This window comes from Tiliqua scincoides, chromosome 2 (assembly GCF_035046505.1).
Source record: "Tiliqua scincoides isolate rTilSci1 chromosome 2, rTilSci1.hap2, whole genome shotgun sequence".
NCBI classification, from domain to species: domain Eukaryota; kingdom Metazoa; phylum Chordata; class Lepidosauria; order Squamata; family Scincidae; genus Tiliqua; species Tiliqua scincoides.
Genome location: NC_089822.1, coordinates 151,456,098 through 151,470,173, shown reverse-complemented (window position 1 = coordinate 151,470,173; position 14,076 = coordinate 151,456,098). Strand labels below are relative to the sequence as shown.

Sequence of the window (14,076 nt, the reverse complement as noted above, 5' to 3'; positions counted from 1 at the left end):
AGATATTTCTATACTACCCACCCACTTTGTACTGCAGAAAGTTTATGTGGCTTTAAGTAGACTAAACAAAAAGACTCAAATCTTAAGCAGGCTTTGAGTTCTCTAGAACAGTGTTCTTCAACCTGTGGGTGAATCCCAATGGGGTCGTGGAGTCTCATTTTGGGGGTTGCAGCAAATTTTCAAAGATCTGCCCTGAGAGCCAGGATTTGGAAAGCCATCTCCAAAATTGGCATTGGGATTATCTGCCATATTACAGCACCCTACATACCCTGTAAAGATACCGTTCCCAGTGAGTCAGGAGTCGGCTTCTGAATCTTCACCTGGCCTATTCAATGTTTTCATTGTTCTCCCTGAACCCTTCTCTCTGATTTTTCCTGCTTCTTCTCCAACCTCTTGAAGTGCTAAGCCTCACCATCCATGACAGAACTACTTGCAGCCCTTGTTCCCCCCTTGACCATGCTAACTCTCTCATGAAGCCCCACACTTCTCTTCCTCCAACAAGTCACCAAAACTGAAATTACTCAAAAGTTGAAATGCTGTTGCAAAAGTTATAACTCAAGCATGCTTGGCTGATTGTTCTGTCCTACAATCTTCCAGATTCTCTTTACTTTTCCTTGGCTATTCCTGGTCATTGATCTGGAGCGTACTTGGCTGAGCAATGCAACTCAGCACTTCAGATACCAACTCATCACAGCAGATTGGGATAGGTAATCTTAGTCAGTGGCTCATCTACTTTCATATATATGTGCAACTTCTTTGTCACTCATTTAGCATTTTTCTGTTTTTCAACCCAAGCATGCAAGAGCCCAGAGAACTGGCCTTCAAGCTCACTAGAACAGAAGTCCTTTAACCAAACCAGCAAAACATCTGAGCATATGAACTGTGTATGAGAACAGCAAACTTTGTCTGCAAAAGAACAAAAACCATTGCTCTTTTGCAAGCCTCCATCTCAGAGGGATTGATAAATCAGTTGAGAATCCTTGTCTCAGAGCACAAGCTCCCTCACTGCAAGTGAACAGCAAATCAATTTCATCCCAGCCTCCTCCCTGTTTGTCTCAGTTTCCAACCCATTGCATACACCAAGGCCATTGATGCAGCCTCATGCCTTGACCAATTTTGCATTTCATGCCTGGCTTTCCCTCTTTCTGTCTAACTTACCCTAGAGTCTGTTTTCTCATAATCCAACTTGTCCTTCTGGGTATACCACTTAACTGTCCAATCGGTCAGGGTGCCACTTTGTTGTTTGTCTGCCAGTCCATGAGTTGATGTGCCAGGAAGTTGTTCATTTGCCAGTCCGAGAGTTAGTGTGCCAGAAAGTCAGTTAGCCAGGGTGTCAGCCCAATAAGCAGAGCCATGAGTCAGTCTGTGTGTCAACAGGTCAGTTAGCCAAAAAGTCCGTCCGTCCGTCCGTCCGTCCGTCCGTCCGGCCAGCCAGCCAGCCAGCCAGCCAGCCAGCCAGCCCCACACACCACAACTCTCACTGCATCAGGTGCTACTTATATCCTGGAGATCTTGTTGCCTCTAGTGTCTGCAGCTGTGCAGCACATTCTCTGCTGAAAGCCCAGGCCTTAACCATGTATTTCCCAGAGCAAAGGGCCACTGCTGACACCACATCCTATCTCCTTGCCATATCTTCCGCGATTCCAATACAGTGCACCAAAACAACTTGTACTGCACCCTGTGGGGGAGAGGGACAACCCCTAGTTCTCCTCTGGGTAACAGCACATTCATTCCCTTACCCAGGGATAAGCAGAGGTGTCTTCTCAGAGCTGTGCCAGCAAAATCGCTGGCACAGGTCCACTTAGACCAGTGCTGTGGGATCGAATTGGAAAGGAGGTTAGGATTCAATGGCTGCAGCTGCTGTTGAACCCGCCCTGTTCCTGGACCCAATCCTCCCATCCCCCACCCTGTCATTGCCCAGTTCATCCTCCCCTGCCCCATTCTGCCTTCATTCCATCCCCCACACTATCCTACCTCCTCCATCAAGTTAGTGGTACCTTCAATGGCGGATCTTCTCTTGGACATCATTCCACGTGGTGCTGCTGCAGCCTTGTCACTGGCAGGTTGGTAACATGCAATAACAAGGCAGTTGCTGCTGGCAGAACACTCATTTTGTTTTTCTCAAATTTTTTATTTTTTCTCAAATATTTTACTTACCCCCATTAGGTTGCATGATTGTCTATGGTCTCCTTTGACAAACACCAGCCATTTTGCTGGTGTATGTCCAAGAAAGCCAGGGGATGGGGAGAAAAATGGAGGATAAGATTCAGCCCTCCCTCCCCCGACACACTTCTGGTTCCTCGCCAAACAGACCCCACAACTCTCCCTTCCTGCCAATGACACAACCCTGCCTCTAACTTACCAGCACGTGTAGAACCTTCCACAGTGCACCTCTTGCTGTCTGCAGCAACAGCAGCCTGGCAGCGCACAACAGCAGCCCAGCTTTCATACCCCCATAATATATTTATTTTGATTCCTTCTACTATTATTAAGTCAGCACTCTCCAGACTCTGGTCTGTTGGCCGGATTCAGTGCCCAGTCAAATCCCTCCCCTGTGTGATTGGAGCTTACCATTCCACGGGTGAGCCTCCGTTTCACACTGCCGATCTCCCTCAAACTGGGTTTTGGACAGTTGCTTCTGGGTTTTATCACCTTAGTAGGCTTTGTGCCTGGCTTTCCAGGCTGGCTGGAGCGCAGTTCGGCGTCGATTGGCGGTAAGGTAAGCAGACTCCCTGGTGGAACAGAACGCTCCGCTCAGTTCACTTTTCCTGGTAAATACCTTTCCTGTTGTAAATAATTCCTAAATAGTTACTGTGATTTGAACTGTTTGGATTGAACTGAGCTAATTGGGTAAGAGGCACTTTTTCAAGTGGGTGCTCCTTTTTTTAGCAGGGGGAGAGTAACTGGCCCACCTCACCCCAGCACTGTCTGTTCTAGTGGCTGTCTGCTGGTATTCATTTGCATCTTTTTAGATTGTGAGCCCTTTTGGGACAGGGAGCCATTAGTTATTTGATTTTTTTCTCTGTAAACCGCTTTGTGAACTTTAGTTGAAAAGCGGTATATAAATACTGTTGTTGTTGTTGGATTCTTGCTCTTTTTCAAAGAAATCCCCTTAAGTACACTATGACCAACAGTTAAAAAACAACAAAAACCTTAAACACTCTTGTTTGGATACCCATATAGGTTCATTCCTGCATGTTCTGGATGGTAACACCTTGCATGGTAACGCTTTGTACCTGCAAGCTGCCAAATTTACCAAGCCCCGAGTAGGCAATGGCACACATGCAAGTTCCACACAAGGTGGCCATTTCACACAGCAGGTTCACTGTGAACTGAGGATCTGGGACGTGCTGAAATTTAAAACGACTGGTATGCACTCAGAAGGTATGAGAATCAGCCCTAGGAGCTTCCTCTAAAGTTAGAGCATAGTCTCATCCTCCCTCTGGATCCTAGTGTCCCCACTTTTTCAGTGCAGTGACTGGGCTCTCTTCCTAGTCACCTCCTGCTTTGGCTCTCTCATGGCCTGTGGGTTCTGTCGCCTACAGGAGCTGTGGAATGGAACAGAGCCTCTGCCACAAAGTTCAGAAAACTTGAATTATAAAAAATCTGGCAGAACCCAGGATAACGCAGATATGAACCTGCCAGTGTGGAGGCACTGGCAAGAACAAGATGCACATGGAACCTCATCACCAGCTGTTGGACCACAGGTGATATTTGTATTTGACCTACACTAATGAATAGCAGTCACATTTCATAAATGCCGAAGGACAAAGTGATGGAAAGGTTCAGATTTTGGTCAGTTCCCTGAGTTTGTAAGCACGTTTTTTAATATCAAGGATGGATCAGAATACAGACCTTTAGCCACCAATTATTCTCCTCTGTTTTGTATCAGCAGACATTGGTTCCATTAAAAATATCACCTGATTGGTTTTTTTATTTCTTTCTGTATGGAAGCAACAGACAGAACAACAGCTGTCCTTGAGCCCACTCCTATGTGTGTCTACTTAGAAGTATTCCCATGATAATCAATGGGGCTTACTCCCAGGAAAGTGTGGATAGGATTGGGCTGCTTGAAGCTTTCATTGGGTGCAGGGTTCCACATGTATTGCACAGTGAATTCTCATTAGCATGGCTACCCATGAAAGCCCTTAGGAGAATGAAAGAGCCCTCTCTAAACACTGGCAAGATGAGGGCAGGATATGTTGCTAATGCACTCTCAAAAACAATGCCTTTTACAAATATAATTTATGATGAATTGCATTGCTGAATTATACAACATAATGGGTAAATCTGAAATGTAATTGTTGCAGCATATTAACAGTAGGATCCAGAGCCTTTATTATACGAACAAACATATTCAGTCAGTGAACACCACGGTGCATCGGTCTACTACCTAGACAGCAGAAGGATCACTAATGTAATCTGAGACCCATTAGAAAAGAGAGAGAGAGAGAGAGAGAGAGAGAGAGAGAGAGAGAGAGAGAGAGAGAGAGTGTTGCTGTATCTATGAAGACATTAAGTACTTCTATGGTTTTGGTATTCTGTTACCTCTAAAGAGGTTTTGACTGCTGCTGAGTTCAAGGCCTGGAAGAAAGAGTTATATTTTTCAAGCATCTGGTCTTAGGGCAATTTCGCACATAGATATAGCTTATGTATGGAGATGGTGCACAGGTCTGTTTTGACTTGTATATCCACATAACACATCTGCTTCCACTCACAGCTTCCCAGGACACGGTAAATTAAAAGTATGCACGGTCTTCACACGCAGTGTTGTACACATCTTTCTACTCCTATACAAGGTGCCTTTAAAAATGTACACACATTTTAATGAGCTCTAATTAATACATATTTCATTCTAAAAAACATGTAACACTCAAACACCTAAGGGAAGCAATTGAAGAGATGTGCACACACATCCCAGCGCACTCTTTGGTGGATGTTTGCAAGTTGCTTTGCCAATGATGTCAGTGGTGTACAGACACCAATGGTAGCATTTTGAGCATTTGATCTGTTCAATCATCTGTGCCAAGCAATTGCTTCTATATACACCATATGCAGTAAATGTGCGAATTAAAGTATATGTGCGAACTACAGCATGATAAATTTGGCACTATAACATGTGTGTACATTTACTTGAGCCACCCTGTATGTATCCCAGGTAAAAACAAGGGGTAGCTGGCAATACATGGCATGTGAAAAATAAAATATGTTCCTAGTGAATAAACAGAAGATTGCAGTGACTCTTCTTGCAGGAGAATCAAAATGACTCCGAAAAAGGCTCAGGACGAGTTATGATGGCCAACCGTTATGACTTGTGAGTGAGTCAAGTCAAGGGGCTGTTAGTGACTTGTGACTTGGTGCAGTTACTCCTAAACAACCCTGGAATAGTTACATTTCCATTCATTCACTACCATCACTACTTTAAATCAATCCACATAGAGTGCCACAGTTACAGCCCAATCCTACTCTTCGGCAGTGCCAGTGCAGCTGCAGCAGCACTAGCACTAGCTGTCACAAATGTGCTGTAAAGACTCGGAAGTAGGGAGCACAAGTGGGAAGGCCTGCATCATCCTAATGGTGCTGAATCCAGCCAAATGCCCAATGCTGCTTGTAAGTTCAGTGCCGAGCAGTGCAGGGGTGGGAGAAGAGTGGAACGGAAGCAGGAAGGGGGTGTTATGGGGTGGCGGGAGGGTAGGGAGGGGTGATTCAGGCCTGGGACAGGTTGGGGTCCTCAGAGGAGGCCTCTGCCATATCCTAACCACCTTCCCAGGCTTGAAAGCCCTACGCAGGGCTTCTTGGCACCAGCCATTTTGCTGGCACAGAACTGAGTAGCCCCATTGGGCAGGCTGAAATGCAACGCAAGGTAAGGTAACCAATGTTCCCTTATCCCAAGGAAACCTCTGGCCTGCTCAATTCCAACATTGGATAGAGCATAGGTCGGGTAGCCCACTACACCAGTGCTGGATATAATTGGCCTGTTAGTGACGTCTCCCGACACCACCGCCCAAGACATGTATAAATCTTATTGGCCCAGGAAAAGCACTCAGCACCGTTTAACAATTACTACCTCATTTTGAAGACCCTAATTGGGGACACTGATAAATGTTATCAGTAATATGTACTTGCAGAAGTATTCAGGATTTACCAGATAAGGTGTAAGATGCCTCCAACATCCAAGACAGAAATCCCACCCACCCACCTCCACACACACAAAACATACCATCCAATAAGGCTCACTTTGGCATATGCATGCACTGATTCAACACCACACCAGTTATAGAAAACTAATCATCAGCAAATCAGGTAGTTTTGTTTTTATATATACACACGTGTGTGTGTGTGTGTGTGTGTGTGTGTGTGTGTGTGTGTGTTCAGATAGAGCTGCTGTACTGTGACAGCTCTGCTGGCAAAGCAGAGGGGCTACTCAATTTATTCTGATAGGAAATGTTTGGTCACATGTTGCAAACCCTAAACCACCTCCATGCGCACTGCTTCTTTTCTTTCTATTTTTTTTCCTCCCCTCAGATTAAATTTTAAATTGATTTGCTGGTATCAGACCATTCATGGCTCTCAATATGTCATCGCAGGTAATGAACCGTGCCAGAGACACATTTATAAACCTCGATCAGCTTCCTCCATCAGGAAAGGAATAGAGTTGCTTGATTCATTTTTAAAAACTTGCCCTAAAATTCAAAAGAAAAGTAAAACAAGAGTATCAGCAGTAAAGGAGGACTTCTACTGAATGAATTGTATGCACTGAGATAAAGTCACGAGGTACAGGTCAGCTCTGAAGTAGAAGAGCCAGACAACACACATCAGGCAGAAAACAAGGGTTTCAGAGGAATAAGAATGGCCTCTGATCCCTGCAGAACCTCTCTCCCACAACCAAAGTGGATGAAGCTTATGGCCTAGATCCAACCCGCAAGCCTGACACTCACTATAGCATGGCCAGCCCAGCCAGGAGGTGAGATAAGGCAGGCTGCCTCAGATAGTGGAATAGTGTGGTGGCCACCCATTGGCCACCTCACCTATCCCCCCTTTGCCCCCTTCTTCCCTGCTCTGACATTTTATGGTTTAAAATAGCACAGTAGAACAAGGAAGCCTAGAGAAGCACTACCATTTCTCCAAGCTCCCTTGTTCTATTCCACTCTACCATGCTATTTCAAAACAAAGTGGCAGAGCAGGAGGAACACAGACAAGCTGGGCAAGTAGGGAGGTAGGCAGTGGTAGTGATCCCCATCCCTGATCAGAAAGAGGACCACCACTGCTGCTGCTGCCCAGCTTATCACCTTCTCTCCTCCTTGCTTACTTATGGAGTATGAGGAGATGAGGTGATGATGGGTTGGCTAAAATGCCACCACTCTTACAATTTGCAGTTTCAACTTCATCCATGCTTGGGATCATTAGAAAAGGTACTGAGAATAAAATGGCCAATATTATACAGGTGGATTCTCATTATTTGCGAGGGTTCCATTACTGGAACTCATGCGAATACCAAAATTCAGGGTCCACCCAGCTCCAAACACATCTGGAGACTTCCTCTGGTCGTGTCCAGAGCTGTTCTGATGCCCATGGAGACTGTGCGCAGCCTTCCAGAGGTCCTAGAAGGGTTTTCAGGCGAAAACTGAAAGTTTTCTAAGACCTCCGGAGGCCTTTCAGAGGCCCCCCAAAAGCCTCAGAAGGCACTTCTCCAGAGGCGACTGGAGCTGTGCTCCAATCGCCTCCGGAGGCTCTTCTGAAAGGCCTCCGAAGGTCCTAGCGAGGCACTTCCAGTTTTTGCCCAAAAAGTGGAAGTACCTTTCTAGGACCTCCACAAGCCTTTCTGAGGCTCCTGGAGGTTGCACATGGCCTCCACGGGCCTCAGAAGACCCTCCAGAGGTGACTGTAGGACTCAGGTGGGGCCAAATCTGGTTTCACGCAGGTCCTGGGAATCTGGACGACATTTGCAGATAGAAAATCTGCGAATAAACATGCTCCACCTGTAATGCCATTGCACAAATCAATGGTAAGGCCACACCTAGAGTATTGCATTCAGTTCTGGTTTCCACATCTCAAAAATAATACAGTTGAAATGAAAAAAGACACAGAAGAGGGCGCCATTAGTGTCAATCAGGCTTACTCCCAGGAAAGTGTGGATAGGATTGGGCTGCAAAATGCTTATTCAAGCAGCTTCCTCATGAGGAAGTCATGCATATAAGGTGGCTATACTGTACCCCAAAACTAGAGCCATTCAGGCAAAACCAATGCGTTTTGGATTCAGCACCCCAAAAATACTCAAAAATATCTGTAACTTTTAAAATGTAAAATGTATGTAGAAATGTGTTATTAGTCCAACTTTCCATCCATTTTTTTTCTTTCTCTACATCATTCAAATAGCTAGGAAAACACAATACAATGAATATTTGGCATCTATTTAGCACTACTCATATATGTCTTCATGATCCTTGCAGGAACCTTGTAAGATAGGTCATTGCACTGGTTCATGGTGATATGTGGCAGATGGGAGCTGAGAGGAAATGATGGTTTGCCTAGGCCTGCAGTTTTCAAACTCTCCAGGAGTTTGAAACCCGTAGTAAGTCTTTGCGGGGGCGGGGGGGGGAGGCAACAGGGGCAGGGGGAAGGCAGCGACATGATCCCCAGGATCGTGTCGCTCAGGGGGCTGCAGGGACTGGGATGCACTCACCAGTCCCTGCAGCAGCCGTCCCTGTGTGCGGGGAGCCCTGTGCGAGCACCTGCAGGGCGCCCCAGGTCAGGGAAAGGGAGAGTGGAGCGATCTGCTCTGCCTCCGCAAAAGAAGAAGTTTTAGTTTTTCTTTTAATGCTTAGGAGAAGGTAGTAACAGGTTGATCATCCCTTATCCAGGCTACTTGAGATGGGAAGGTGTCTGGATTTCAGAGTTGTCTGGATTTCGGAATAATTACATAAATTTAATGAGAAATGCTTCCTTTTGCTCTCTTCACTGTTACCCATGCAGGTGTCTCATGGCCTCTCTGGCATTTTTCAGCAGTGTCTGTACAGGTATACACCACAGAGCAGAGAACAGAACTTATAGCTGATAACCTGCACTGTACATGGGAATGAGCATAAGACCTTCTAATGTTTAAACTACAGAAAACAAGTCTTGGTCAAAAATGTCTGGATTTCTGAATAGTCCGGATAAGGGGTAATCTATATATGCCCCGCCTGCAGTCTTATGTGACCCAAACCATATCATTGAGGCCAGGGCTGAGGAGAGGGGGATAAAGGGGGTGATTTGTACTCGGGCCCTCCTTTGGCCCAGTGTCAAAAGGGGGGCCCAGGAGCCAAAGGAGGGGGCCCAGAAATTTCCTGAGATCTTACGTTTTCTTATCTACTCAGACTTGTTGCCCGCACGGGATGCTGGGGACACTCCCACGACTGGGGATGCTGGGGGACCCTACTGATGCCACATGGGTTAGTAAACCTGGGCTCCAAAGACTTTTCCAGCTGTCTCTACCCTCCCCCTGCCTTGTTTCGCCCATCCCTGCCCCCATTCTGCTCACCCGTCACCACCCTCCCCCACTCTGGTTCACCCCTCCTCCTTTGCAAAGGGGTCCAAAAGAAACTTCGTACCCCCTGATAAAATTCCTCTCAGAGGCCCTGATTGAGGCCTAAGTGTAACTGCAATAAATGATGAGCAATGAACCCCAGCAAGCAAGAACTGCAGTCAGGAGGTTTGGCCTACCTGTAAATAGAGGAAAAACTGGCTTGAATGTGGGGCAAAGGAGTGGGACTGTTATTATAGTATCCCCAGATTGAAAGAATCTGACATTGGAATGGAGACACCATGAGGAATGTAAATCAAGTCATTAGCAAATTACAGTTCCCAACTGATCACAGAGGGGCTGTTTGATGCTTTATCAGCAACACCAAACCTGGAAAGAAAAAGCTGTCTGCTTTTTTTACAACATTGTGTGCCTGCTCACCTTGGAATAGATGCAAATCCATTCCCTCAAGGAGGTGAAGCCAAGATCTGCCTGCTAGTCAGGCTCAGAATATGCTGAGAAGTTGGCCAGAGGAAATTCATGGAGGGCAGGGCCTTCCATGGGTAGTTGTGGACATGCCCTTTTGCTCTGACTTAATATAAGTGTTAACACAATTAATGGCTATATATCATCATTACCTGGGTTATGTGCCCCCATAGTGTGCAATGCCAAAATCATGCAAAAAAGATGCTCCTCTAGCAGCTGGATCAAGAGTCAAAACAGCCACTGGAAAGAAAATACATTTGCAAGCTTCTGTACAAACCCTGATTTTATAAACAGATTACCGAACAGTAAAAAGTGCAAAAATAAGGTACAGGTACTTTCTCAATAAATCAATTTTAAAAAACCGGTAACTACAAATTGAAAGTTGAAATCAGGGGGAACAATTCTGCAATGAAGATCTAAAGTGAGAAGAAAAGGTCAAGACAGGATAATATTCCTGTTTCAGTGCCCAAAATATGGAAAATTAAAAAAAAGACATCTTCAACTGATCAGAAGCCTTACATTATTCTCATGAAAAGCTGATGAGCTTGCACACTGACATCTTGAAATGGAGAGACTAGGACAACTGGCATCAGTAAAGAATCAGAAATGAAGAATAATGAAGAATCGTAAAAGATGCAAGCCCCAGTTATAGAATCTGGAAATTTCCTGGGATAAAATGAACTCTTTTCAGCTCCCCCTAAGATGCATCTCGAGGCAGGTGTGGGGAGTAGGTAAATTGGGATCTACCAATAGATCTCTGGAAGATTTTCAATAAATCAACAAAAGTATCTGAATCCCAATAATTAAATAGTGAGTTGGGCAGCAACTGTTACCCTGCACATGCCTGATCTCGTCTGATCTTGGAAGCTAAGCAGGGTCAGGCCTGGTTAGTACTTGGATGGGAGACCGCCTGGGAATACCAGGTGCTGTAGGCTTATACCATAGTCTTTCGAGACTGAAGGTTGCCAACCATGGTTTGGACAAATTTTCTAAGCCCAAATCAACCCTATGTAGTAAAAGACATGTGTATTCACAGAGAGTACACATTCTGGTCCCTCTCCTCACATCCATGGGGATTTGGGGCACTTTCTGTAATCATTGCATAAATGGATAAGCCTACATGAGCTTGTTTTTTTTTAAATTAGGTCATCAGAAGTCCTGTACAGTAATAACTTAAATGTGGATTTGTACTTTGGGCTTGTGTATATAGATTGCCTCATGGTATACAGTCACTCCAAACTACCATTCTGCGTCTGGCTCCATCCTCCCAAGCACTATTCATTCATTATTTTAAACCTCACCTTTCAGTATAAAACATTCTCAGGGTGGCTTATGGGATATGATCTAACAGCCCAATCCTATCCACACTTTCCTGGGAGTAAGCCCCATTGACTGTAATGGGACTTACTTCTGAGTAGACATGCATAGGATTGGGCTGTTATGTCTTTTTCTGTGATATGTTTTCCCTGATGGCTTTTTCCCCCATAAGGAAAAACACCCATGGGAAACTGTAGTGGCATAGCTAGGTCATTTGACAATCGGGGCCCATAAATTTTTGTCACCCCCATATGACATAATTCGTTTTTCAAGTGATATCATGGCTGGAAGTGACATCATCAAGCAAATTAAAATAAATAATTATAAATAATTAAATTAAAGACAAACAAATGATTACATAAGGTGAGGCCAGCCCTGATCCACCAAGTGTATTTTGTCTGTAGTCTGGTTGCAATAACACCCCCCACAAAAAAAAAAAAAAAAAATCAATGAGATTTTCAGCCCTACCCAGTGCCCAGTTCAATTTAAATTCTTGTATTTCAAGCATATCAACATAAGTGCCCACCTAGCTTTACAAGTCTAAAATTGAAAACATTCACCTTACCAGCTCAAGCCTCTCTTATCTTTTTTTTTTTGGGGGGGGGGGGCTGCCAGTTCCATCAGACCAGGATCATTCTGGTGGTCTCACATTCCCTTTTGACTGATCTGACCATGAGCCAAGGCACGTTTGCTTATTCACAAGTAGCTTAATGTGAGTAAACGCTTTCGCTTTCCATAGGGCTCAATGCGTTTGTTGGTTTGGAGGGAGGAACTTCCTTCTCAGGTGTTTTTTGGGGGCTCCGTTCATCAGATAGGGACCATTCTGGTGTCATTGGATTCCTCCCAGCCTGCCCTTTCCAAAGGATTAAGGCAAGCATGCTTATTCACGAGTAAACATGCGATATGGCACAGTTTCACTTTCCATAGGGCTCCATGCATTTTTTGTTTTCTGGTTTTTCAGGCATAACGTTTGATAGAATGGAGATATTTAACTCAGGTTTTTTCTTTGCATTTTGCTGGAAATTTCACATCCAACAGTATATAGCATGATGGTATTATTCCTAACCACCATAATGTTGGCAATTTTGGTAACTTGTGGTGTCACCTCCCCAAGGCTGGTACGTAGGGTGAACCGCCCTCCCGCCCCTTGCTAGCTATGTGACTGGGAAGTTGGAATCTTGAGTGGAAGCCAATTAAGGGTGGTGGCTCATTAATTCATTCCCTTCAGTCATATGTCCACTCCAAACTGCTCCCAAGCTTCTTTTCTCTCTGCAAAAGAAATAAAGGAACCAATTTCTTTTCCCCCAACAAGTGGAAAAGCCGTTTGGGGGGACAGGGAATTGGTCTTGAACTGACATGCTTGCCACCACCTTCTGTTATTTATAAAGCATCTAATAACTGCTAGGCCCTATACAAAAACACAAGTCCTTGCTGCAGTCTCACATCCTAAGAGATGTCTGGCATATACAGTAGTCTGATTTGTCCAAGCTATTCTATACTGGACCCGAGGTGAGGGGGGGGGGAGTTTGCCCGCTTCTAAATGCTACTTTGCTGTTATGCATGATATGACTGCATTTGTAAACCATCTCTTACTTGCAGGCAAAATGGACCAACAAATGAGCTTCTACTGCTGTGAAGAAAAGACAAATTTACCAGGATATGGAGCATAGTGCAGAAAAGGGAAAAAAGGGATTATTTAAGAAAGATTTTACCCCCACATTACAGTCCCACTTTCTGTAATTAACAGCCAAGGTTTAATTAAACATTGATTAGCCAGTAATTAGTCTAATGATTAGTCACCTGAAGAGATGAAGCATAAATGCACACTGGGGCTGCCAAGTGATAGAAGCGAGGAACTGAGAAGTGGGGGAAATGATAAAGGAAACTGATTAGAGGCAGGTCTCCAATTCTATTCCCACATCCCTCAGGGCCAAATGTTTCGTGTTGTTTCAGTGTGAATTTTTCTAATCATCTTGTGTGAGAAATGAAACTAAGATGGAATTTATCTCCCTGTTCCATCAGATTTTGCCTTGTAAATGAAATTAAATCATTTTTTTTCCAACTTGGTGAGAAATAGTCTCAGCCACTGTAATGAAGTTCAACTGGAGGGTTGTAATGGAGGGTTGTAATGAAGTTCAAGGCACGCCTCACCAAATGCAGTACAAAAAAGGCATCATTGCTCAGAGTGAAGACAATGACAACTTTTAACACCCTTGAAGCAAAGCACTCCATGAACATCAGTGTTTACCCTTGGCTTCTGGCAGGTACCGGAGTGACTCAAATGCTGGAATATTAAGCAGAAATGTTTGCATTCTATTGGAGCATTTGCAACGAAGGCAAAGCAACTGTCGTACCCTGCCCCAAAGGGCAGCGCCAGTTGGTAGGCAGAGGTGAATCTGTCCAGTGCCGCTGAGACCATATAAGCAAGACACCGAAGGATGGAAGGCTATGAAGGCTGTTTATTGTTTCAGCAAGGCATGCTGTGGCCTCTGGGAGACTCAGCTCAAATCCAGAAGGCCACTCTTCAGAGGGATGAAACATTTTTGTACATTTCACAGCTCTTTGTCCTCAAATCTAGACTTCTCATTCGCTGAAGATTTGACATCATAGATGGGGCTAAGTCTTAATAGGCTAAAGATAACATTAGAGACACCTCATAGGTGAGCTTCAAGTTACAGGTCTCCAAAAAAGGTGAAATTAAACAATTAAACATACTGACTCACAAAGTTTCCAGTATTGACCCTTATTCACATCCATCAATTCAATTAAGA

The 14,076-nt window shown here is 44.7% G+C and overlaps 1 pseudogene; it reads left to right on the top strand.

The window, feature by feature from the left end:
- Positions 1-10,806: 10,806 nt before the first annotated feature.
- Positions 10,807-10,923, top strand: LOC136643379 (5S ribosomal RNA; annotated as a pseudogene).
- The last annotated feature ends 3,153 nt before the right edge of the window (positions 10,924-14,076 follow it).